This window comes from Amborella trichopoda, chromosome 13, assembly GCF_054954075.1.
Source record: "Amborella trichopoda isolate Santa Cruz 75 chromosome 13, AtrichopodaSantaCruz75HAP2 v2.0, whole genome shotgun sequence".
In the NCBI taxonomy this organism is placed as follows: domain Eukaryota; kingdom Viridiplantae; phylum Streptophyta; class Magnoliopsida; order Amborellales; family Amborellaceae; genus Amborella; species Amborella trichopoda.
This window is the reverse complement of record NC_142348.1, coordinates 9,772,857-9,800,305: the sequence shown is the minus strand read 5'-3', so window position 1 is coordinate 9,800,305 and position 27,449 is coordinate 9,772,857. Positions and strand designations below refer to the sequence as shown.

The window sequence follows — 27,449 nt, the reverse complement described above, 5'->3', positions numbered from 1 at the left end:
CTCGAATACAAGAGATTAAATATGATGGGGAGTCTTCTTTGACACCATTGAAGTAAAATACTGGTTGATTCGGAATACTAAAGGTAACAATTTTCTTATAACAATCAATACTTGCATGGTATGCAGAGAGCCAATCCATGCCTAAGATTACATCAAAATCTTGAATTTCCAGGAGTACTAAATCAACCAACAGTTCCTTTTCTTCTATCTTTATTACATATGATTTGTACATTATATTGGTGTTAATTGAATCTCCCATCGGTGTGGCTACCTCTAGAATGTATTCTAATTGTTCTGGTTCTACCTTTAAGTGGCATGCGAAGTGTTGTGACACAAATGAATGAGTAGATCCAGGATCAATCAAAACATGAGCTACTTTTTGGAAGATAGTAAGAGTACCTTGGATCACTGATTTTGAGGCCTGAGCGTCTTGCTTGGTAATCGCAAATACTCTTCCCTTCATCTGAGGCTTCGGAGCTATCTCTCCCTACTTTGGAAGCTATTGTGTCTGTAAGCTAGGACATTGTTTAATCTGGTGTCCCAATTTTCCACATTTAAAACAGGCTCCGGTATTCCAATAATAAGGGCTTGATCCATGATTTTTCCCACATTTTCTACATGGTTCTATTGGGTTTTGAAATGGCGAGGGCCTTGGCTTCTTGTTTGGCCTTTCAAACTGTTGTCGATTAGATGATGTAGGTCTAACATGACTGTTCTGATTTTTTGTCTTTTGGTAATCTTCAAAATCTTTTTCGACAATTTAGGCACGATCCACTATTTCAGCATAAGTTCTTAATTTCAAGACTGATATTCTGTTTCTAATAGCTGGCCTGAGACCCCTTTCAAATTTCTTCACCTTTCTTGCCTCATTATTAATCATATGCGGTGCAAACCTGGCCAATTCAGTAAACTTGGCCTCGTACTGTGCTACTGTCTTATTTCTTTTGATTAATTCTAGAAATTCTATTTCTTTTTGGTTTCGAATAAAATCTGGGAAATATTTTTCATTAAATGCCTCTAGAAATACTTCCCAAGTCAAGGTTTTATTTTCTTTGACCAATACTCCTTTTGCCATTCGCCACCAGTGTTGTGCCTCACCTTCTAACATAAAAACTGCCAAGGCCACCTTCCTATCATCAGGACATTCCATAACCTCGAATATTTTTTCCAATTGCATAATCCATCCCTCGGCTTCCAGTGGGTTTACAGCACCCTTAAAAGAAGGTGGGTTTAATTTCTTAAATTGTTCGATATTGCTCCCACCATTTCCTGTAACTAACTGCTTGGGTGGATTGTTGTTTTCCATCTGATGTTGCATTAAAGCAACCATATTTTCCAAGGCTTTGTGAATTCCTTCCATATTGGCTTCAGCTATTCTGGATCTTGACTTTATCCCGGTCTGTACACACAATAAATGTGATTTTTAAGTATATTTTTTTTTTTAAAATTTCCTAAGGATCTTAAACCTATTGCTCTGATACCATAATTGTCACACCCCAAGAATTTACAGTACTGTTATTCCTGAGATGTGACAGACAAAACATATATACATCTATTGATAGGACAAATTTACAGTGGCGAGGTCTTACATAGTAAGTAAAGAAAGCTAGCACAACAACAGTATCTTCTAAGGTTGATCTTGACTAGCACTCAAAATGAATCCGTAGTTATCCTGAAAAAATGTTTACCATAGTTTGATGAGTTTGGCTACTCATTAAGTGATCATCATAATCCTAAAAATAATCATGATTGAAAGATATCAATATTTTTCAAAATGAGATCTATTAATAGAAATGCATCAACAATTTCACTTTCAATAATTGCATAATTAAGTATAATCCGAGTAATTGAAATGCTTATAACACTTTTTACGACAGTACATAATTCAAAGGATTTCACAAAATACCCTACTGGCGTCCCAAGTAGGTCACATATATACCCCATCAACGTCCTGATGGGTCCACTTAATCCTTATCGGTGTCCCAGATAGGTCCACTTAATCCCTGCAGGTCCACTTATACCTCACCGACGTACCGGATGAGTCCACTTAAACCCTACCGGCGTCCCAGATAGGTCCACTTATACCTCACCGGGGAACCGGATGAGTCCACTTGCATACTTAAATTATTTCTAAATCTCTTTAAACATTTGAAAGCAGCAATATCATGTACTCAACATATCACTGAAACCATTAATATGAATTTCACTTAAACCATTAATAACAGTCACTCTCTATAACATTTCAAAAATAACCAATCAAATATTTTGGGCTCAAATTTAGAAAGGTAGCAGTTTGTAAACGCATTCTAGCATAATTGCCAATTTAATATGTATAGAAAAACTCTTATAAAAATTCAAGAATACGGAATTATCACAATTTATGGAATATCAATTCACAAATAAACATTTCACAATAATACTATAATCAATTGCAAAAATGTCAATTTTTAAATAATAAGGCAGTCATTTGCACATGAATTTTACAATGTCTAAATATTCAAAACAGTAGAAAGAAATATCACAGTTTTACTAAAAGCAGAAATATCACATTTATTTCTAACAATAGACAAGAAAAATAAATAAATTTATTTTTCTAATTTACAGCATTCAAAATTTCTAACATAGATAAAATATCACAATTTTTATTAAAAAGCTTATTTTTCAAGATAATGAGGTCACGTGCCCATAAAATTTATCGCGCCTATAATTCATGATAATAAGCATAAATAATTATTTCATTTTATTTTTAAAAAGAATGGATTATTTTTCAAGACAATGAGGTCACTTACATACAAAACTGATAAAATAAAGATCCTAGATGGAAATATCACTATTTATTAAAAATAGACTATTTTTCAGAAAGACGATGCCACTTACCCACAATTATTTGAGAGGGAGCTTCCGATAAAAATTTTCGGTTCGAGAGAGAAGTTCACTGTGTTTCGACCAGAGAGAGATCTCAAAGTTTTGTTTTAGGGTGGGAGTGCTCACATCCCCTATTTAAATTCTTATAACGTATTATTATATTATTTTCTTTTCTTATAACGTATTATTATATTATTTTCTTACGCTCTACCTCTTACCTGAGGTGTCGCGTTAAAAGCAAACGTTTATCGTACGAAAACCACGTCCGCTAAAGGACGCTGCCAGCTGCAAGCAGCACGAGGCAAAAGCGGGGAAAGGAAAAAAGTAAATGCAAAGCAAAAGTTAATTCAAAGCAAAAGTTTTTGAAAACAGTGATGGTCTCCAAGGACCATCATACTCAAACAGAACATCACCTATTTATAAACATATTTTCTCCTTTTTTTTTTTTTTTTGAAATTTTAGGATTGTTACATCTAGTCACGTCCATTGCCACCCTATTTGGTAAGATGATTGAGAGTATTTTTTCAATCTAAAATTTTTGTAACCACCTTATAATTACTAGATGATTATTGTTTAAAACAAAGTGAAATTTGAGCATTCTAACTCATAGATCTCACTTTCGAAAGTTTCTATTCAATCTTGAGATATTAGTTACTTCAAGGGCTTCAATGGTGCAATTAGGAAATTTTTTGTTGAGGTGAATCTATATGATATCCTCAAAATCTAGAATATCCTAAAACAAATCCTAGAATATCCTAAAATAAATCATAGGTTCGGTTTTATCGAGTGATTTTAAAAATGTCACGTTGGCAAAATCGCCCCAGTCTCACCTTCGGGAATCAGTAACCCATTCCAATTCTGCGTATAAATAAAAAAACATGAGGAAACAGGTTCCGCATAATAAAATGATTATTCTTTAAGGTAAAATGGGATTTGGGCTGTTTCATTATTTTTTCACATGTTTTTTTTTTAGTTCACATTTTTTTCTAAACAAACAATTATCCTAAGTTCGGTTTTATCGAGTGATTTTAAAAATGACAGTTTGCTAAATCGCTCAGTCTGACCTTCGGGAATCAGTGACCCATTCTGACTCTATAAATAAGAAAACATCTAATCTAGAAAGGAACAAGCAGTTTTGCAAAATAAAACGATGATTCTTTACGGTAAAACGGGATTTGAGCTGTTTCATTATTTTTTCATATATTTTTTTTTTTTTCCAGTTTACATTTTTTTCTAAACAATTAAACAGTGATTCGAACAGCCGATTCATTGAATAGAATTGGTTTTTGGAGTCTCTGATCTTCAATCCAATTTTAAAATTAGTTGTTCTACTCGAGGGAGTAAATGAGGAGTATGTCATAGAAGAATATCTCATATGATACCCATAAATGTGTAATTTCATTTCTCTATTCTCTTTCTCAATCTCATATGATACACATAAATGTGTAATTTTATTTCTCTATTCTCTTTCTCTATCTCCTTTGTCTCTAATATGTAATTTCACTTTTCTATTCTCTTTTCCTATCTCCTTTGCGTAGGGTCATTTCCCTTAAAGAATGGCGATTTCTCTATCTCCTTCCGCTTTAGAGGATGGCGTCATTTCCTTTAGAGAATGCGCGATTTCTCTATCTCCTTTCCGTTAGAGATGGCGTCTATTCAATTTGTAATTTCTACTTATTTCTTCTCAGTCTCTATCGTTTTTCCATCTCTTTTCTCTTGGGAAGTAGCGTCATTTTCCTTCGAGAATGGCTAAATAGCTTTTATAATATGACTTTCAAAAGTAAACCCAAAGAATTTGGGAGTGTGGTAGAAGGTTTTTTTATATTGAAAATTTTTAAAAATTAATAAAAATTTAATATTAATGTACCATTTAATTTAAATTAATATACCATTTCAATCTCCTACGATGACCCAAAAAAAATTGTGTATATACGTAGTTTACTAACCAAACTTTTATCAGTTTTTCAAATTAACATCTCCTAATTTTTTTAGGTTTTTGAATTGGTTCTCATACATCAAACAAATAAGGGGAAAATATAACATAAAACCCTAATGAATGAAGGTTTATCATAATAGAAACATGTTATTCTAAAGTCGTCATGTGATTTCAAGTCAAGAGTGCATGTTATTCCGAGGAGAATCAAAAGACGAGATTGGGATATGTGTGCAGTAGTTATGTGGACTACACTACACACTTAGTTTCACTCCCACCTAACACCAAGTAGATTTTTTTTCATTTAAAACTTTTCAAAGTTGTTTTTTATTCACCTTACACTAGTTAGATAACAACTGCAACATACGTGTGTCTAAAATCATTTAACATCAAACATGGAATATAGGAGTTTCTTTCAATCCAAAAGCTTTAAAGTCTATGAATAAATGTAATAGATCACAACAACAATAAAATATCATGAGAACTTTGAGTCGATTACTTAAAGAAAAAAAGCTGGTGTAAGTCTATTAGCTCACAATTACATATGAGCCCAACGGCCCAGATTCAATCTGAGACGATCTAACGGCTACGATTCTGTTTCGTAATTGAATTTTAATTTTTTTACGAATCCAAATTACTTAAAATTTTGGGCATGTGTTCTTAAAAAATAGAAAAATTTAAGGGAAAATTACTAATACCCCCAAAATGAGCTTTTTAGACCTTGTACCCCACCCTAATCTTTCTTTACTCCTTTTTTAAAAAAACCAACTTTCCTTACTAAAACCTCCCCAACTAAAAAAGGTTTATTTATTTATACCAAAAATACCCCTTCCCGTATCTTGAACGTCCCCAATTTTCATTAACACCGGACTGTGGTTATTATTCGCCGTAGTGCTTATGAGAAATAATATGCCGGATCGAATATCTCAAACGCCAAACTGAAGTGCCTGTGTATCCAGGAAACATATCGCCGAAGTGATATGATGAATAGCCGGACTGAAAAATTTTCAGGGAGGAAACTACCCATTCGATGTTCTTCACATGCCGGATAACCCACAATTCCAGTGACGTTTTCGCCAGATCGAGGCGGACAAACGCCGGAGTGGTTGGGATTCTAAGAAGCAAACGGCCGGTCTGCTTTCCTCATATGCCGGGTGCCCGTGATTCCAATAAGCTATTCCTCGAATTGAGGTAGTGAATTGCTGGATTGGCCTTTCGTCCAAGAAGCTAAGTGCCAGACTGATATGAATGAAGCGTTGGAGTGGCTTCATCATGGGCCAGACTGTTATAGACCTATTTGTCGGAGTGCTTTCCACATGTGTCAGAGTGTCAATTTTAGTCAACTATTCGTCGAAGCAAGTTCATCAATTGCCGGAGTGTTTTCCAAATATGTCGGAGCGCGTTTTACGGATGCCGGACTGCCTATTTAACAGTGAAGTATTCTCCGGGGTGATCTTCACAAGTGTCGGAGTGCACTATTATACAGTAAACAATTCGCCGGACTGCATATTAACAGTGAATAATCGCCGATGTGTTTTGCAAAAAATGCCGGAGTGCATTTTACTGATGTCAGAGTGGTTATTTAACAGTGAACATTCTCCGGAGTGCATTCAAAAAATGCCAGAGTGCTTCTTAGTTTTGCCGGTGCGCGTTTTTTAGATTTCGGACTGGCTATTAATAGTGAATCAATCTCCGAAGTGGGTTCAAGAAAAGCTGAAGTACTTTTTACAGCTGCCGGTCTGCTTTTTTATAGTGAACTAATCTCTGGAGTGCCTTCAGCAAATACCGGAATGCTTTCTAATGTCGCCGAAGTGCTTATTTAACAGTGAACATTCTCCGGAGTGCATTCAGAAAACGTCGGAGTGCGTCTTAGTTTTGCCGGTGCACCTTTTTTAGATTTCGGACTGCCTATTAACAGTGAATCAATCTCCAGAGTGGATTCAAGAAACGCTGCAGTGAGTTTTAATTTTGCCAAAGTGCTTTTCACAAGTGCCAGACTGCTTTTTTACAGTGAACTAATCTGCAGAGTGCTTTCAGAAAATGCCGGAGTGATTTTCAGTTTTGCTGGGGCACGTTTCATAAATGTCGGACTATGATCTCCGGAGTCAGTTAAAAAAATGCCGGATCCATGAAAAATGCTCCAAGTTCTTGGTTTGTTCCTTCATCTTTGTTTGCTATAAATATTGGGTTTCTTTCACCAAACAACCTTCTTTCTCTCTCTAAAAAACATGTGCTATGTGAAATCTCTCTCAAAGATACCTCTATTGTGTGAAATCTCCATTTTCTCTCTTTAGAGTACCTCAATTATGTAAAATCTCCATCTCTCTCTCTCTTTCTCTCTCTCTATTGTGCCATTTCAGTATCTTATAATAGAACTTCAATCATCTTGTAAAAGAATCAATCCATGTTCCACATATTGGTGCATAGCAAATGGATGATCTACGCAACAACTAAGAATTCATTGTAACTCTTATCAGAAATATGCATGTACAATGTGAGACATAACATCCAACTTATGAGGGAAATTTAACTTCATTTCAATTGCTCTTTCAGAGTGAGTATGAGCCTCCCTCAATCACAAAAAGTATGAAGCTTAATTGAGCATGACCAATTCAGGGTTAATATAGAATCTTGAGATTCTGAAATGTCATATTGGGGTTTGTTTCATAAACAGGGATATAAACATCAATTTTATACGAGATTTCAATATAATTCCAAAACAAACTTTCAAATTAAGATTCTTAGCTTTCATATGATAGTAATTTGAGAGTATTTGGACCTCATTTGGTCCATCAAAAGCTTAAGGTAACAGAAGCAATAGTTCTGGAAATTGTTGAGTTTGGTCATCAGTGACGTATTCTCATAATTTAATGTATAACTCTTGATTTAGAAATAATTTCAAAATTCTTTCAACATGTGAATTGAAAAGGACACATATAAATTTCAAATGATAGTAGTTTGAAGGAAATTGAACTTAATTCGATCATTTAAAACTTATGAAAATAGGAACAAAAATTCTGAGTTTTCTGCAATCTGTCAACAGTGACATATCCACATACTTTGAAATACAACTCTTACATTATACAGAATTTGGATAAGGTTAAAACATGAAATTCATAGTAAACTCGTGTATCTTTCAAATGGCTATGGTATGAGTCATTTGGACTTCATTTGGTCAAACAAAACCTCAATACAACTATAGTGATATTTTTAAAAATTTACAGAGTCTGTCAACAGTGACATAGGTGCATAAAATGAAGTATAACTTTCAAATTATTCAGAAATTCAATTGAACCCAAACATGAAGATTAAAATAGACTCAGAGACATTTCTAATGGTAGTGATTTGAGGCAATTCAGGCACCATTTGAAGGTCAATCATGTGTTACAAAATCATGCACAGTCCCTGGATTTTCATGTCACAATCATAGCATGCCCTAAAGATTTGTTCATAGCTTCCAACTTTCATTATAAATCTGTATGCAATCCTTTTGACATATAATAGGAAAAAGAAAAAAACATGAACTCATTAAAGCAAAAAATATGATGAAAACTCCATATACAAGAATATAATCTTCTTTGATCTTCTCTGGAGCAGCCAATAGAGCCTTTTTCCTCATCCTCTGCAACCACTACTCAACACATAAAAAAAGAAAAATAGAAGCAAGAGAGATAATTAAAAGAACAAGAGTAAGATATAACTCTTACCAAGTTAGGGGAAGTCATGTCAAGGGGCCAATGAAGCCAATTCAGATATAACTCTTACCACTCTAACAGGAGAGAGCCCACAGTTGAGGTTGTTATGTGCTCAAATGCAAAGGCCAAAAGGCAATAAAACTTGATCAAAATGAAGTTGAAGTGCTTATACAATGATCAAAGAAAGAATACATTGGCATATGCTTATGCAAAGATGAAATTCTTATGCAACCATATCAATCTTTATAAACTCATTCATAAAGAATACATTGGCATATGCTTGACCAAGTTTCAACGCAGGTTCCATTAACATAATGACAACAAAAATAACTTAAAAGGTATTGATTCCATTAACATAATGACAACAAAAAGAACTTAAAAGGGTATTGATTCCATTAACATAATGACAACAAAAAAATGAACATTTCATTAATTAGCAACTATGATAGAGTAGCTTCAATGGTACAAAAATAACTTAACATCAATTTCAATCTCGATACTTAACTTCTGTCTCAAAAAAGGTTCATACTTTTATATTCACATTTGTTCCAAAAAAGTACATCAACGTTCACGTTCTTGGCCTCAACTATTTCTTTGGCCAACTTACAATACCCTTGCCCTTATCATTTTTTCTCTTTGTTCTCATTTCATTTTCCTCATCAATCTCAATCTCTCTTTCCTTATCATTTTTGCTTTTCGTTCTCCTCTCATCTTCCTCATCAGTCTCGCTCTCTCTGTCCTCATCTCCACCATCTCCCTCTTCAGTCTTGCATTCCTCAGCAGTCTCACTTTCCTCATTAGTCTCGCTCTCATTATCGTCATCTCCACCATTTGTCTCCTCGTCCTCACATCCACCATCTCCCTCCACCATATCCTCGGCATTATCTATAGGAGTGTGTTGCATTAACAAGTCGTGCGTCACATGTACCAAAAGTCTCGATTCCCCTGCTAATAATTCACCACTAAGTGCAACTTGTAGCATCCCTGTACAGGTTAATTGCTACAAGTTGACAATAAAAATAATATAAATAACTGCTTTGAATAGAAAATTAATTTAAATCAATAAAAACTAAAATATATTAATGAAATAATATACCAATCTCCTCTCGTTATAGGCTCTCTTGTCACAGATATCCTCAATATATGTCAGATGTCGTACAAGGTTAGAGTCATCTCACCAACAGTCAAACGTGCAGTACTTGTCACCTTGCATCATTTCCCCATGAAGGCCCTCAATAAACTACAATCAATACTGGAGACCCCAATGTCAATCAATGAGCTCAATTTGGTCTTCTCGACTAAAGGTACCTGTCGTGGATCTAGCTCCCATTTTCCTAGGGTCTTAGTTGATTCATTAATACAGACATTTTTTTTCCTCTGAAATGAAGTTCTAATAAATGTAAATCATGAAGTATAGTAAATGGACTATCGTACCTTTTCCATTTGATCGAACGAAGTGGATGGGTCCCTTGTTCCTCTTGATAGTTCTAGGTCTTGGATCGTTAAATCTATTTATATTATTAGAGTCTTACATGTGCACATCACATCAATTAAGAGGATATGATGGTTGATGCCAAATCTTGATGCAGCAATAAGAAGTATATCAAAAATAAGAAGTCTATCAACAATAGGATGGTTGATGCCAAATCATTGGACCACAAGTCATATGTCCTTCCAACCCAAATCAGCAATCAATAAGGAGCATCTGTATATGCAAACTCCTTTAACTATAGATAGGAAGAAAACACAAACAATGAACCATTTCCTAAATAAATTGAGAAAATAATAGCTCATGAATCAAGTTACATGGTATAAGACACACCTACTCATGAAAAACTACTTTTACACACACTTTTCCTTTAATTCATCACATTTCATTCATATGGAAAAACCTTGAGAGTGTAAGTTCAAGGCTTCAATCCAAACCCACTTTTCATATAGAAAGAAAGAAAACACCCCATGACACTCACAAGAGAGAAAGAGAGAGAAGCACACTCAAAAGTAAGAAAGAAAGAAACAAGAACATAAAAGCATGGTACGGAAAGAACACACAGCAAACAGCAACACACACTAAAGCAATCTGGTGCACTTGTCATTGTATACTAAATGGTAGATTAAGCAATTATATACTAAAATTTTCAGTCTCTCTGCTACTCAACCTTTTGAATTAATATAATATTGTTAAATATAGATAAATAATAACATACATAAAATTCTCTTTGATCCTATAATGTAGAAATGATATTAAAAGAAAAACAATTCACAAACCATCATGTCCCTATCCAACCTTCCCTATCCAACCTTGAAATATATATATATATATATATAATAATAATAATAATAATAAATGTGCCCCAAATGGGTAACAATAGATAATAATGAATATAATATACGTGCCCCACAAGCGCAAAATTTACATAAATAGAACAAATTTCAGTATTTCCCAAAAAATGGTTGCTACAAATTAAAAAAAACCAAATAAAAAAAAAAGTACAACCACATGCCTTCTAGTGGGTGCTTTACATGTTGCTCTGTTATAACCAGTTCCTTCGCAGCACTGGTACTTCTTTCGACTCGATGTGCTTCTTTTAAGGTTGGTCATGGGAGCGTCTTGAGCGAGGTGAAAGCACTCTTACTTCTTTTGGAGGAAGCTGTCCACATAGCCTACGCCCAGACAAGTCGATCAAGGTAACTGGCATGATAGCTACAGAATATGTTTCACAAAATTTTGCAACTGTGAAATATTTTTTACAATCGTCAACAAGGTCCCTATTCATTACTTGAAGGGCTTTACAAGCATGCGTACAAGGCAAACTTGTTATTTGCCAACCCCAGCATTCACATTCTCATGCAATAATATTTACCGCATAATTCATGCGATCACCCTTTGCTTCATACACTGCTCCATTTGATGTCACAGTTACCCTCGCTAAAAGGGATTCCTTAATGATTTTTTTTAATTCGTTTTGAGCTTTCGGGGTAAGTGTTGTACTTCAGGTTTCAGCTTTCAAACTACGAGTGGCCATTAGTTCCATGATTTGTCTCCTAATCAAGTCAACACAGTGGAGAATTAGCATATCTCGCACTTTTAGAGTCCACTTATTATATGACTCAGCCACATTAGTTGTTACTTGGTAATATCAATTACCTCTGAACTGTGATGTGGCCCAACGATTTGGTGACGCTTCTATAAACCACTTGAAAGGATCCTCAGAAAGTGATCTAATTTCCACCATCTTATCAAAATACTCTTGCTGTGTATATGCTCTACATGCTTCGATATAGTTACATACAACTGCCTTCTTAACGTCATTAGGTATGTGTTTGCATTCCTTTTTGAAATTCGCCGCTAAATGATGCTCACAGAAGGTATGATGAGCATTATAAAAAACTTGACAAACTGTATCAACTAATCCAGGGTGTTTATCTGACAAAAAAGTGATTTCACAGTCCGTCCCAATAGTAATTTTTAAAGATTCCATAAACCATAACTAGTTATCGGTACTTTCGACATCCACAATTGCGAATGCAAAGGGAAACATTTGACCATCCCCATCGAGTGAGTTTACAGCAAGTAGAGTCCCTAGGTATCGAGGCGTTGGTAATGTCCTATTGAGAAATAAAAGTAGACGACATCCATTTTTAAAGCCATGTATTGACCCATGAAAGCTTAGGAACAATCGACGAAATCTACCTTCTGATCATACTTGTCTTGTCGCATAACTACCAGGATTCGTCTCCATCATGCGGTTTACTTATGCTAGTAATTGGTTCCTCTTGCGAACCATGTATGTCTTTGATGACTGTTTCTTTTCCTCGCCAGGCCTTCTAATAAGGTACTTCTAACCCATAATATCGAGATTAATCAATCATGATTTCTCTAGCCTTGTAATGTGCAGTATCACTTAATTTATCTTTGATTAAGAATACAACAAATTTTCGTGACGCTCTTCTCTGTACATCATTGCTTATCCCTAAATTGCATGAGTGGTCCTTTGTCCATGTTTTGATTTGAAAAACATTCGTCTTATCAAGCTTCGCACAATATATCTCCCATTTGCATCCATCACCCTTGCATTTTTCCCTTATGCGATACCCCTCATTTTTAACAATACGATATGTGAAATGATTTTTCATAGCAAACTTGCTAAGGGCTAAATCTTCTAAAGATTCGAACTGTTGTCCTACCCCAACAAGTGCATCCTCCCATGTGCTAAGAAACCTTGGTGCATTGTTTTGTTTAGAGCTAGATACTAAAACATTAGAGGGTTCTTGGGGTCTGACCTCTTCGATTGCCATAGTATTATTTGAAGTACTTCCATCCCTATGTTCACTCCTATGAAATACATACACGAGCACTTGATTCTCGCCTTCATGGGCGTTCAACATCCTAACAATATCATCATCTATAAATAGGTTTACCATAAATTTTCTATTTCCTGAGACAAAATACCTTAGTGATAGCAAGTGCATGTCAAGTGAGAAACGCTCTGCTACGTATTTTCGCATTTCATCTAACTTAGTTCTACAATGAGTGAAAAAGGTAAATGCATCACCATCGATATAATCTAAAGTCTCATCGCCACTTGTTCGGAGTTCTCCATAAAAAATGCAATAAATTAATCTGTTATCACCCATTTTCTTTTGTCTTGCACAATATTTGTAGTAACTTCACCACCAATATACTAGCCTTGAACTTGCCCTATGCTTATTCATAAAGCTTTTTGTAACAAGAATTGGTACTAAATTTTAACAAAGAAAAGATGATGAGTCATCATTTACAAGTTCAACAAAATGCAGTGAAAATAACCTAAAAATTATTACTATCAATGACATCCATACATTAAAAATAGCTCGACAAATTTTAAGAAAGCTTTTTGTAACAAGAATTTTGTACTAAATTTTAACAAAATAAAGATGATGGATGATCATATATAAATTCAACAAAATACAGTAAAAATAAGGAAAACATTATTACCATCAATCACATCCATACGTTAAAATGACAAATACAGACACAACGACAAATCCATAATAAATTAAGAACAAAACTCTATACATCTTAAGCCATTATCAATCCATTCCTTCAATTCTTATTGACAAATTAAATTGTAACAAGAGCTACGCAAATAAAAGATTATTGTAAACAAGAATTGCTACTATATTTCAACAAAAGAAATAATATGCATCAACATCTATAAGATCGACAAAATACAGTAAAAAAAAAACCCCAAAAATGAGTACCACCAATAACAGCCATACCTTAAAATGACAATAAAGACACACTGACAATATCCATAACAATTTTTAAAAAAATCAATACACCTTAAGAATTACCTATCAATTCCTTCAATTTTATAACAAATCAAATACAGACAATGTGGATATCTTTAACCCTAAACTTGAAGTTACAACATTAATATTAGGTAAAAAATATTTCTAAATATTTAATTGAAATATTTTTTCATACCTGGGCCTCAAAAATCAAGCTCGACCTGTGATGGGGCTTGTTTCGAGATAGATGTGCTCTGTGGGACTTTTGTAGATACTTGTGGGCCTTCGATTGTAGAGAGAGAGGGACATAAAAAATTCATATAGGCAGTGACGCCTTTGATTGTAGAGAGAGATTGGATTGTAGAGAAAGAGAGAGATAAAAAATGGGTTCTTTGCGGGAGAGAGTGAGTGAGTGGGCCTTCGTAGAGTGAGTGATTGAGAAAAAAATAGGTAAAAAGTGGTAAGTGGGACCTTGGTAGGTCATGAGAGAGATTGAGTGGGCCTCGAGGAGTGGGGACTCTTTCACCATGATAGAGGAGATAATGCATGCAGGGGATTTTTTCACCGTGATGAAGGATATACTGCAGGTAGGAGAAGGACGTGAGGAGAGATAGATGAGAGAAAATGGGAAATCACCATGAGAGAGGGAAAGGGGAGATCACCGCAGGTGCTGTTGAGAGAGAGGAAGCCGCAGGGTAAAAACGCGTGAGATGTGAAAAAAGGTAAAATAGGAGGTTAAAAAGGAGGGAGGGTAAACTTGTTTTTTTTTTTTTTTTTTTTTTTTTTTTTTTTTGAGGTTGGGTGGTATTAGTCATAAAAGTCAATTTTATAAAATTTTAGTGAGAAAAAATTAAGGTGGGGTAGAGTGTTTAGAAAGTACCAATTGGGGGGTATTAATAATTTTCCCAAAATTTAATAAAAATATCAAAAAAAAGTATTTTGTAATAAATAAATTGATCAAAATACCCATAAAATTTGCAAAGGTATTTTGATCAATTTATATATTGCGGATTATTTTTTAATATTTTTATTAGGTGCGCTTTAATGAGAAAAATAAACATCTAAAATTTCATGTGATTTGGATTTATATAAAAAAATTTAAATTAAAATACGAAATAAAGTTTTGACCATCAGTTCGGCCCAAATTTGTGCTCATGTAACTGTGCACTAGTGGGCCTATGCCAGTTTTTCCCTTACTTAAATAAAACATTCTACACGTTTGTAAAGTCATTGTTTCTTTGCTAATGTGAAAAGAGATCTACTTATCAAGCAGGTAAGAGGAAATCTATAGACAAGGTTCAATACAATGAGAAAGAATAAAACAGCTATACACAAGGTTCTATACAATGAGAAAAAACAAAAAGATTATATAAGAAAATTAATATGTTGCTATTAAAGATAAGAGTAATGATCGTATGAGACCCTTTCACACCTATGTATGTAGGATTTCAAAGGATTATTATTAAATTTGGTACAAGTCTCTAGAAAAGTTATCTGATCCTTTGAGGTCCTATACACATGGGTATGGGTTCATTACTGTAAAGATAAATATGGACTTGTAAAATTTCAATTTATATTTTCCCAACTATAAACAGCCTTAGAATTAAAAGAGAAAATTTCAACTTTTCTAATAAATGTATGTACTTTTTCGAAGGGTGTGGTTTGGGTAAGGCTGAGGCGCTAAACAATATAAGGCTGAGGCCCTATACAATCAAAGTAAGATGTATGGTCAAATATTGTTGAAAGGTATTCTTTTTGGTACTAGAAATCTTTGTGATGGCTTAAAAAATTGTTTTTATCTCTAATTATAAAATTTAATACTTCAAAAATCATATAGATAAAGCATACCTATGAACACTTGAAAATCTTGAAAAATGGTACAGAAAATACATTACAAAATGTACTATTTTTAATACTTGAAATCGATCAATTTTCATATCCGTATATCTTAAGTCGAGATGAGAAATTTGAAGATTTTTTAGCTTCGAAATAACGTCTTCCAGTGAAGTTTGAGGTGCGGCTTAATATAAACTCCTTCTTGAGCCTAACATAAGGCAAACTACTGTGTCTTCTCTTCGCGAGGGTTCGATGAAACACAAAACGACTACACGTCCAATTTACACCAAAATGACCACATCATCCAAATAAATGCCATTAGCCCGCATTCAGTAGAGGAAAAATCAGGCGGTTTACAATCTAACTGTCCCATTAGATCGGAATCGATCACTAACCAATTCTGATTTCGGGTAGTTTTGGTGAACCGGCCCGATATTTTAAAAAGAAATTTGAAAAATAATATAAAATCCTAAAAAGTAAGGGATTTTGTTTGTAATACATTTTTTTTATGTTTTTCATATTTTGGCAAATATTGGAAATTGTTTTGGCTATTAATATTCATTTTTATATTTTTTCATCTTTTTAAAGAATTAAAAAATACCTCCATGTATAAATTGATTCTTTAAAATCCATTTTTTCCTTAATTTTCAACTGCATTTGGATGTGCTATGTTTAATCATGCTTTAAATATACTTTTCAGATTACACTAATTTTATTTTTTATTTGTTTATTTTTTAATATCATTTTTACCAGTCGAGACTTGCGCCAATTGCACTTGCCGGTTTACTGATTTGGTCAGTTGAACTGCTATCGACCCATGTCTAGTTAACCGTTTAGATTCGATTTTTCCTGAATTGCCAATATCTATATCTATTATATCTCTATATAGAAAACGTTATGCAAACCATCGCTCTTTCTTTTTATATATATATATATATATATATGGAAAATACTTGTTTACGCCTCGCGTATAAGAAATTGAAACGGCAAGTGGTTGTGATCCGTTCAACGAATGAGAACGGTGATACCTCTTTTTTTCAATCATCTCAATCGATAGAGAACCTGGCATTTGCAGGCCTCTCTCGCAGGCTACCTCCCATCTTACCCTATCTCTCTCAGCTCCCTCCTCGCAGCAGACTCACGGGCCTCTCTCTCTACCAAACGCAAGCCCCTCACTCTCTCTCAGTTCTCTCCTCGTAGCAGAGTCGCAGGCGCCTCTCTCTCTACCAAACGCAAGCCCCTCTCTCTCTCTCAGCTCCCTCCTCGCAGCAGATCTACTCTCTCTCTACGCAAAGGGCTTTCTCTCTGAGAAATCTCTCTCTCTCTCTAAAATCTGAGATAAAAAGAAAAATGGGCTTTCTCTCCTTGGATTGGGTTTCACCTAGATTGGAAAAACTGAGAAATCTGAAAAATCCCTGATAAAAGGAAAAAGGGAAAAGTCCGTTATCACAGGCTACCATTAAGAGAAGAGTCTCTCTCTACACGAAGGGCTTTATAACAGGTTTGCTGAGTTCTGTGAGATGTTCAATAGTTTTTATGATTTTGTGATATGTGATATGGTTCTTCAATCAATAGGTTTTATGATTTCTATGATATGTGATATAGTTCCTCAAGTAGTGTGATTTATTATTGTTATTAGTGTTTTTGAGAGGAGAAGTGATTCCTATGTTCTATTAATTAGTCGGTGCTGGATAAATTTGAGTTGCTATCAACTAATAGCTTGGCTTATGATGACTTCTATTGAGTAAGATATTTTGTTCGGTTGTATTATTGTAGAGAACAGAATTCAAAAATTTGCCCCCCGGGCATGTACACATACACTATATCCCTTCCAGGCACCTACGACTGGCTGTCTCTGCATTTTTTAAGCATTGGGAAGTATGAATTTATACTTTCCCCAAAAATAAAACCTTAAATAAGTCATATATGTTGCCCAACTATTTCCCAAGTATGACCACATGCAAGGAAGGAAATGAACTGGATATTTGGCCTAGTCTTATCTTTTTTTGATATCTGGTGTATCCTTTTTTTTTTATATATATAGTTAACTATGTTACCTTGTGTATCATATTTTTGTTAGATAAATGCACCATTTTTATTTTTCTTGAGTCAATAAAGATGACTTTATCAGAATGAATATTTACCTTAGGATTGATGAAAACGGGCCCACTACTAATCCTTCCTTGCAATTAGGTTGTCTACATCCTCCCTAAACCAGATTCCTTGTCTTGACGTAGTTTGAGAAAATTTTGAACATTTCACAAATTTGACGTAATTCCATTGTAAGTTGCAATTAATTTTGGGTTCAATTGCCTATGCACAGAGCCATTATAGCCATTGTAATCAATGTAGCTTTGTGAGAGGTTTTCCTTTTTCTTTTTATCTCAGATTGCTGAAATTCTTGCTCTTCACCGTGATGAATATTTTGGCATGATAGTTTAAAGTTTGGATGAATTTTTTTATGTCAGCAATTGAATCACTTGTGTTGCTTTCTCAATGATGAAAATTTTTTTATGATCGGTTGGCATGATAGTTTGAAGTTTGTATGAATTTTTTATGTCACGATTTGCATGATTTGTATAGTAGAAGCATACCATTTATTCTCATTTGATTGTTGATAAATTTGGTGCATGAAAAGTGTGATACTCTGCTCATAATCATGTCTCCTAATGTATTATTAGCTATGTTGAAACACATAGAGAAGTATGTAATAAGCCTTGATAACCAACTAAACCTAACGAACAAAAAAAAAGATACATAAATTGTCAAGTCAATTATTAAAAAATATATGAAGTGTTGAAGTCATTAATTGATAAATAAAATGTTTTTTGTGTAGGGTAATGTTAGTACCTGAGATGGACCTCACCATTTCAAAAAGTGTGGCATCCCCCACATGGCCAGAGGATGACAACATGGGGGATACTGTAGAGCCCATGGAGCAAGTTCCGTTGGTTGCAACTCCGCCCCACAATAAGTTCACAAATCCCAAAAACAGGGAACATGCGTTGTCGTCCAAGGGGTCAGAAATAGAGAAACCTCACATAGGAATAAAATTCGGTACTGAAAATGATGTATTTGAGTTTTACAAGGCTTTTGCATTGGTGCATGGGTTTGGTGTCAGAAAGGGAACTACTCATAACAATAAGGATGGAAAGAGAACTGTTAGGGATTTTATATGTTCCAAGGAAGGTTTCTGTATGGCGAAAGAAGTGTTACCTACAAAAAAATTCCCTTAGTCAAGGTGTGGATGTGTAGCAAAGATGTGCGTAAGCATAAATGCCAATAATGAGTGGGTTGTCACAATGTTTGTTAAGGATCACAATCACGACTTTATATCTCCAAGAAAAGCCCGACTCATTTGATCGCACCGAACAATATCGGATGCGACAAAGACAATGATAAACTCAATGAGCTCCGCTGTAGTAAAGTCTCGGAATATCTATGATATATTTTTAGAGCAGTCTGGAGGGGTTGATAATATCCCTTGCTTACAAAAAGACATTGAAAACCAATTATCATTGAAGAGAAGAAAATTCAGAGGAGAAGATGGGAACCGTACGATGGAATGGTTAATCGATATAAAAAGATCGAATCCATCTTTTTTCTATAAGGTAAAATTAGATGAAGAAAATCATATTGTCAGCCTATTATGGGTAGATGCCATGTCAAGGGTGTTCTGCAACTACTTCTCAGATGTGTTCACTTTTGATATCACATATAAGAGAAACTCTTTTGGCATGCCCTTTGCTCCCATACTTGGAGTGAATCACCACCTTAGCACAACATTTTTTGGGTTTGCACTTATATTTGATGAGAATGTGGAGTCATTTGTATGGGTATTTGAAAATTGGCTAGAGGCAATGGGTGGACGTCAATCGGGAGTAATTATCACCAATCAGGATCCTGCAATAACCACTACAATGAGACAAGTTATGAATAAAAGCAGACATCATTATTGTAAGTAGCACATACTTTCAAATGTCAAAGAAAATTTGTGTCATGTCTTGCGAAAGAGTCCATCTTTTCTAGACCACTTCAGGAATTGTATAATGAGTGAAACCAATGAAGAATTTGAGTCAGAACAAAAATCTCTAATTGAGAAATATAATCTTCAAGAGAATGAATGGCTCAATAGATTGTACAGATGTCAAAAGCAATGGATTGATGCATACGTGGCAGATGCATTCACAGCCAGTATATCATCGACTCAAAGAAGCGAAGAAATGAATAAGCACTTCAAAAATTACATGAATTCCAATACAAGCTTGCGCACATCGTTGGAAAACTACTCTAAAAGTGCATGATAAAAAACTTCTTAAGATGAGAGAAAATTACTTAAAGAACATCACATCTATGCCTTTTTTTAGGACTACGTGTGACATCGAGGCTCACACTTTGAAGTTATATACATACAAAGTTATGAAGTTGTTTGGGGAAGAAGTTACAGAAGGCATCAATTACATGAGTAAAATTATTGAAGAGAATGACAGTTGCAATCTTCAAGGTATTAAAACGGGAAACTGGAACAAGGACCAACACTGTAGAGTTCAATAGTCACGACCAAAATTTTTATTGTACTTGCCACATGTATGAGAGGCTAAGCATTATTTGTAGGCATGGGATTAGGTTGTTGATGGTGAGAAATAATTTTGAAATCCCTTCGCATTACATAATGAAGAGGTGGACGAAAAATGTGATGCAAGGTGTTGTAGTTGATGCCAACAGGAAACAAATTGAAGGTACTTCTGATCTACCCGGTTCCATTCGTTTTAATGAGGTTTGTCAAGCCACTAGAGTACTAGCAGAGTATGCTTCATAAAAGGTAAAACTTCATGCATTTATAATGTTAGAAATAACAAGTACACTTGCAAAGGTTGAGGCCAAGAGTGGGGGTGTGGTATTACCACCTGGTGCTATTAAAACCCCTTGCAACACTCGTACTAAGAATATGAATGCCAGCAATAGCAACCGTGCTGAGGTTGAGGGACATGCACATCGTAACATCCTTGAGTCCCCCCCCCGGACACGAACAACGGGGAGACCTACCAATGATAGATATGTAACTCGGGCTGAGATAGAGGTAGACAAAGTGAAAGAGAAGGAAGTTACTCGAAAGTGCGCAAAGGGTGTGGACATGACAGAAAGCATTGTCTAGCTGTCACACACTTAAAGTATGAATGGACTATTACTCCTTCTTTCGTACTTTTTGTGATGGTAATATGAATTCCTTAGTTATAAATATTTGAAATGGGTTTTATTCATTTAGGTTAAATATCAATATAAGATGCACAGATGGGTCAAGTGAGAATGTGGAACACGATGAGTAATGGTATGAAATTTTAGTTTTGCATTGTAATCAGTAAACAAGTATTTGTTGCATTGAATTTGCATTGTAAGAAATTTTATTGCATTCAAATTTTCATGCTTATGTGTTTGAGATATACTTTAGCAGGCGCAATTATGCTATTCTTTGATGAATTGATGTTACTTTAATAATTTGTTCTTTCTTTTGATTGGTGAATGAGGTATGCAAATTTGTAACTTATGGTGTAGAACTCAACACCCTAAACAATGGGTTTCTGGAAAAAAGTTTGTCATTTATTATCTTCTTGTATGGTTTTTGGATTGATACATATGGTAGGATCTTTTGTAGAATGCAATCAAGATTTTAAATGGACCTTTTGTAATTTTGCCTTGAAATGGTTCGGTTTGTTTTGGGAGGCTTGCTTTTATGAGTATTTTAAATTTTGTTGAACCAGACATTGTAATTGATCATTAGAATAAAATCCTTATATAGTATTGATCAATGGTACAAAATTTTTAATGCAAAGCCAATTTGGGCACTTGACAAAAGTGAATGGACTACTAACAATCACTTGGAATTTGTTTTCCTTAGGATCTTTGTATTATTGAGCCATCGCCGCCAAAGAAGTATATGCTTGCTTCACTTGGGTGGTGAGTATCTCCTAAATTTTATATTAGGTTATATTAGTCCTAGAGTCATTCTAGATCTAACGAACAATAGCATGGCCTCATTCATTTATCCATGTTAATATATAAATTTTTTTACACTTTGTTCTTTTCCTATTCACAATTGATTTCATTGTTTTTCTTCTTTCAATATTAACTGTACATTTGTTCTATTTTTTAGTATTGGATTTGAAATTTGTGTGATTAGTTTCTTGAAAAAATTGAGAATTAATTCGAAATGTGTGATTCTTCTAGCTGGAATTCTGTTAGGAGCTAATTGGAAAATATGGATCGTATTTTCACTTTTCTTGTATTTGCATGTTCTGATAGAAAACTGAGGTGCATCGATCGCTGGTTGAAATCTATTTTGAAAACCATTGCTTAGATTATTTGGTTTACTCTTTGGCATGGTGAGTTTGTGCTTACATCAGTTGAGACTTCGACTCAATTTTGGTGGAAAAAAATGATGTGTCTTGGCGTAAAATGGGATTTGTTTTTGCCTTTTCAGTTCATGTGGGGAACATGTTTAATCTGCTAATTTAGGAATCTTAGAGTCGACATAGAAATGAGATGATGGCAGTGTTTCAATGAATAATTCACCCCACCGCCCTCTCTCTCTCTCTCTCTCTCTCTCTCTCTCTCTCTCTCTCTCTCTCTCTTTAAGACAATTATCGGAATAAGAGAGTTGTTGGAACATTGGCATTTAGAACGAGTTGAATTCCACAATGGGAATAATTACATTAGTAAGAATGCAACTCCAAAAAACTATCACATGTTTCGAATAAGGGCTACAAAAATAAAAAAGATTAGTACAAGCAAGCACACATTTATTATACACAAAAAATACAAAAATTGTTGCAAACGCCCAAAGGCACCAAATAAGAATTGTTGCAAACACCCTATGGCATTGAGTATCGTATCATAGATAACATTTATTTCTTGATTGATCATGACAATTCTTCTTATTCATTCATTGGATTCCACTATTGTGTATTGCGATGGCTTATATTGACATTTTGCATGGCGGTAACATATTCATCACATCATTGGAAGAACCGATATAATGGATACTAATAGTACATCCTGCTTGGGTTATATTGGCCTGCCGATGCTTTCGTAGCATAATATATACTACACTTAGGGTATTGTCAAGTTGTATATCATCGATTACTTGTAGAATGAGACGCCATTGTTATGGCCTACAACAATCGCATTAGAATCACATTGTAAAGGACTAAATAACTATGTACTTCAAGCACATCATAACATATTGCAAATATATCAATGAGCAGAGTACATTGAAAATGCAAATATCATGACAAATTACAAATACAAAGCAAAATATGCAAATATTTATCGACTTCATCTGCACAAGCAAAAGAATTAAACCAATCAACAAATGGAACCATGGAAATAAAAATACGGCAAAAGGAGTAACCCTACTTTAGGATTCTGCCTCATCCAACCCAGAGTTATTACATTACCAAGAAGGCATGAATCAATAAGGTTTCTAATCAAAACCACATATTGAGCCAGTGTGTCTTTTTCTTCGAATATGGTAAAAACAATAGTAGAAAGAAAACAACTTGGCAAATGCATGGCCAATATTTGTAAGCCCCCATGAACCAACATAGTTGATGTATTCATTTCCATCACTATTCACTAACCGATTCAAAGGCACAAAGAACAACTACTCCCTTGCCATTATTTTAGTTTGTTTTGTTCATTCTACACAACAAAGCTCAATTATTTAAGTTTGTTTTGATCATGCTTGCACAATAAACTCTAGGAATAATTGTAATCCTGCAAGTATAGCTTTTAGGTTTGCCACTCTTCTTGGTGGCTTTTGAGCTCAGTGAGGGCAGCTGTTGTACATTCTCTACTTCTACTCTTAATACAGGTTAACAGTTTAAAAAAAGAAAAAAAAAAAAGAAAAAAAAAAAGAGGATTGGAAGGTAGAAGATGAGCTAAAAAGATTTGAAATTACCTATCAAAAAAATATAACAGGCACCAAAGTATTTAGGAAACAGCTTGAGGAGGTTTTGTCTGTCTATCAATACTCCTAAAACATTGACAAATTGAGCTAAGGTATCTGCCTTAACCCAGGCTCTGAAAAATTGTTCTTACAGTTATTTAGGTCAATAAATTTGACTTTTATGTGAATTAACAAATGCCTATCCATATGCAAATTATTTGATGAAATAAATGAAAACTATAACTGGACACAAACCTTGGAAGGAAAATTCAATTGTTTTAAGCCTCAAATAGTGCTCACTGGGAACTGGAACTTAGTAGCAATTCAGATTTTAAAATTGGTAGCAATTTAGATTTTCAGCTTTTAAAATTGGTAGATCAGGTCTTAGAATAGAATTGATGGTTCAGAGTTGAATCTTATTTTGGGTCCTCATCCTCATAGTCGAATCTTAATTTGCAATGCACCTTATCTGTAAATTACATATGTGCATGTGTGCCAGAAAACCAACAAAAAAAAAAAACAAAACAATTTGGTTGTAGAGAGGGAAGGGGAAAATAACATTGAAACCCTAACTCTCTATACAAAATATTGTATCGATTTTCTTAACTAGAATAGTTTCCATTAGAAGAGGTAGATCAAAATAACATATCCAATCATAACAACATACAAACAACATGCAAGAATCCAAAAGGGAAAAATAACATTGAAACCTTAACTTTTTACACAAAAGATTGTATCGATTTTCTAAACCAGAACAGTTTCCATTAGAAGAGGTAGATCAAAATAACATAAAACAAGCAAAATTGTAGCATGACCCTATGGTATTGATAGATAAATCTACAATTCCAGAATAACCGACAGAAGTAGACGCCATGAATCAAAAATACCTTGAAAGTAGAAGGCAAATCGAAATGTTATGATCGAGAGAGAAGAAAAGCCAGTTAACAATGAAGCTTAGCGAAGGGGCACGGCTTCCTCCTGTTTTCACGGCTTCCTCCTATCACGTAGAGAGAGAGAGAGAGAGAGAGAGAGAGAGAGGGGATAAGCTGAGAGAGAGGCCATGTTGCGTAAAGAGAGAGAAAGAGAGAGAGAGAGAGAGAGGATGAGTTGAGAGAGAGAGAGGCCATGTTGCGTAGAGAGAGAGATGAGTTGAGAGAGAGAGAGAGGCCTTGTCATTTGGTAGAGAGAGATAAGCCTGCGAATTTGCTGCGAGGAGGGAGTTGAGAGAGAGAGAGGCCTTATCGTTTGGTAGAGAGAGATAAGCCTGTGAATTTGCTGCGAGGAGGGAGCTGAAAGAGAGAGAGAGGGGCTTGCGTTTGGTAGAGATGTTGGTGAAATTTTATGGAGTGTGTATAAGATCAAAACCCGATATCAGAGAAGAAGTGCCGTGAGGCTGGTGATTGCAGAACCTGGATTTTTATTCTTTCGCCTTTTAGAGAGATGTACGCCTATTCATTGTTATTCACATCCTCTCGCTGGCTTCCCATTTTATAGGGAAAGACGGGGTGCCGTTGTGTTTCTCCAACGGGTCTCTGAGAAACGAAAGGTTTCCCTGATCTCCAATGGGTTTTTGAAGGGTTATGTTCATATGGATATGACTGTTGGACAAAAGGTTACATTCATATGGATATGAACGATATGACTGTTGGGATATATGGAATTCCCGTAAATGTAGGCTAAGACACGTAAGGCCTTATAGTCATACATGTCAACATCTCCCACTTGGCTATGACGGCCGACCATAATAAGTCACATGCATACTCCTACTTTTGAGTATGACCTTAATAAGTCACGTGCATACTCCTACTTTTGAGTATGACCTTAATAAGTCACATGCATACTCCAACTTTTGAGGATTTTCATGCTAATGCGGATTTCTCACTCATGAAAAATTCTCCGACTTAAACATTTTAAGTCCATTAAGCTGGTCTATCATGAGGATTTTCACGCTAAACATTTTAAGTCTCATTAAGCTAACGTGTTTAGACAATAGTTTAACGCTCAAACATCTTGTTAATGCATCAGCGATCATATCTGATGAGGGCAAGTAACTAACAGTTATTTCACCTTTCTCAACTACATCATGAATGCAGTGATATTGGACATCTATGTCTTCATTTGGAGCTATTTGCTCCGCTTTGAATTACTTTAATTGCAGCTTGATTATCACAAAATATTTGGATCGATGCGTCGATTATTTGCAGCCTCAAGTCATCTATGAAGTGTTTTATCCAGACGACAAAGTTACAAGCAGTGCTACATATAATATATTATGCTTCCTATGTGTACCTTGCTACACACCCTTGTTTATTGTTAGACCAAAAAACAGTTGCCCTTCTAAAGAAGAAAATATGTCATGAAGTGAACTTACTATCGTCCTTATCCTCATCAAAATCTGCACCTATAATTTCAAGCTTATTTGCATGAATATATAATTTTAAATGCTTTGTTCCTTTAATGTACCTTGACTGCTTTCCAATTAGCTATACCTGGATTACTTTGATATTTAATAACAAGTCCTACGACAAAACTCAAATCTGGTCTTGTACATCTTACTGTATATACCAAGCTACTAATAGCTTGTGCATAGGGACCGTGGGGCTTTTCTTGTCCTTCTACTAGACAATATCTCCTAGTATACAATGTCTTACAATTTTTCATTTTAAATTTTTTTAAAACAGAGTCAAGATATCTCTCTTGACTGAAGAACAACAATTTTTTATTTTTTATCTCTACGTATTTTTATGCGTATAACATAAGATGCTTCTCTCATATCCTTCGTCTCAAACTGAGAAGAAAGCCATGACTTAGTTTTATCAATCATTTCTTAGTCATTTCCAGCGATTAGGATATCATCTACATATAATGAGAGTATTGATAATTATCTCCCACTCTTCAAGACATACATACAATGGTCCAATCTATTTACTTCATATACCATATGTAGAATGACGACATGAAATGTTAAGTACCATTGTTTTGAATATTGTTTTAAACCATAAAAAGAATATCATTGCTCGCCACTTAGAGCGACATACGCCTATTTTTAATAGGGCTAGCTTGTAAGGGATTGGACCCTCAAAAAAATGACTCATAACTTAGCATCCCTTCAAATGGCGTGAGGCAAAAGAGTTCATTTTTTTTCACGCCTATTTTTGGTAGGGCTAGCCTGTAAGGGATTTGACCTTCAAAAAAATGGCTAACAACTTAGCATCCCTTCAAATGGTATGTTGCAAAAGAGTTTATTTTATTTTAACAACAAAAAATGCTTGGCATGCGAAAATCGAGAACATGGGTGGACTACTAAACACGTGGTTGGCCCATCTAACACCCAAAAGAAAGAAAGAAAAAAAACAGATGGAATAAAATCCAATAAAGCATCCACTTTGGGCATTGTTTATACGGCACACAAGTAATGGAAAGACCCTTTGCTTTTTATTCCCAATCTTGAAAATAAAATAAAATTACTATCCGTCCTGCGAGACCAATTGTGCATTTTGTCTGCAATTCAAACACGATGGCAAGGCTGGCAATCAGTCCTGCCGCTCCTCCGGTCCGTCCTAGAAATAGTAGGGCTTAGGCCACAAAATGTATGGTTGGATTAGGGCCGGTGCTAGCCCGGTTCTGCCCCTGCCAAAGCCTTTTTTCTCCTTGTTTTTATTTTATTTTATTTTGTTTTGGCCTGATCCAAAAACACTTACCTTGAGAGGTGATCCGGGCCGGCCAGGGCGACCCTCACCGCAAGGGAGTTTCATAAACCCAAACCTTTAGAAAAAAAAACTTTTCTTTCCAGGCCAATTTCAAGAAAAATAAAATAAAATAAATGATTTTCAGCCCGTGAATGGCCCATATCAAAATGCCCTTGAATCTCGACCATCCAATTTGATGGAAGATCTGATCT

The 27,449-nt window shown here is 34.9% G+C and overlaps 2 long non-coding RNA genes across 3 annotated transcripts; one reads left to right on the top strand and one right to left on the bottom strand.

The window, feature by feature from the left end:
* Positions 1 to 8,783: 8,783 nt before the first annotated feature.
* On the bottom strand, positions 8,784 to 14,456 carry LOC148779020 (uncharacterized). The gene is made up of 3 exons (XR_016046837.1): positions 13,964 to 14,456; positions 9,590 to 10,198; positions 8,784 to 9,493 (listed from the first exon to the last, which is right to left on the bottom strand). It is a non-coding gene; the product is annotated as an uncharacterized LOC148779020 (long non-coding RNA).
* A 2,207-nt stretch (positions 14,457 to 16,663) lies between these two features.
* On the top strand, positions 16,664 to 21,825 carry LOC105420491 (uncharacterized). Of its 2 annotated transcripts, none has more exons than XR_966603.3 (2): positions 16,664 to 17,104; positions 21,500 to 21,825. It is a non-coding gene; the product is annotated as an uncharacterized LOC105420491 (long non-coding RNA). The 2 variants fall into 2 exon arrangements; XR_002280601.2 differs by having other exon boundaries at positions 18,440 to 21,825.
* The last annotated feature ends 5,624 nt before the right edge of the window (positions 21,826 to 27,449 follow it).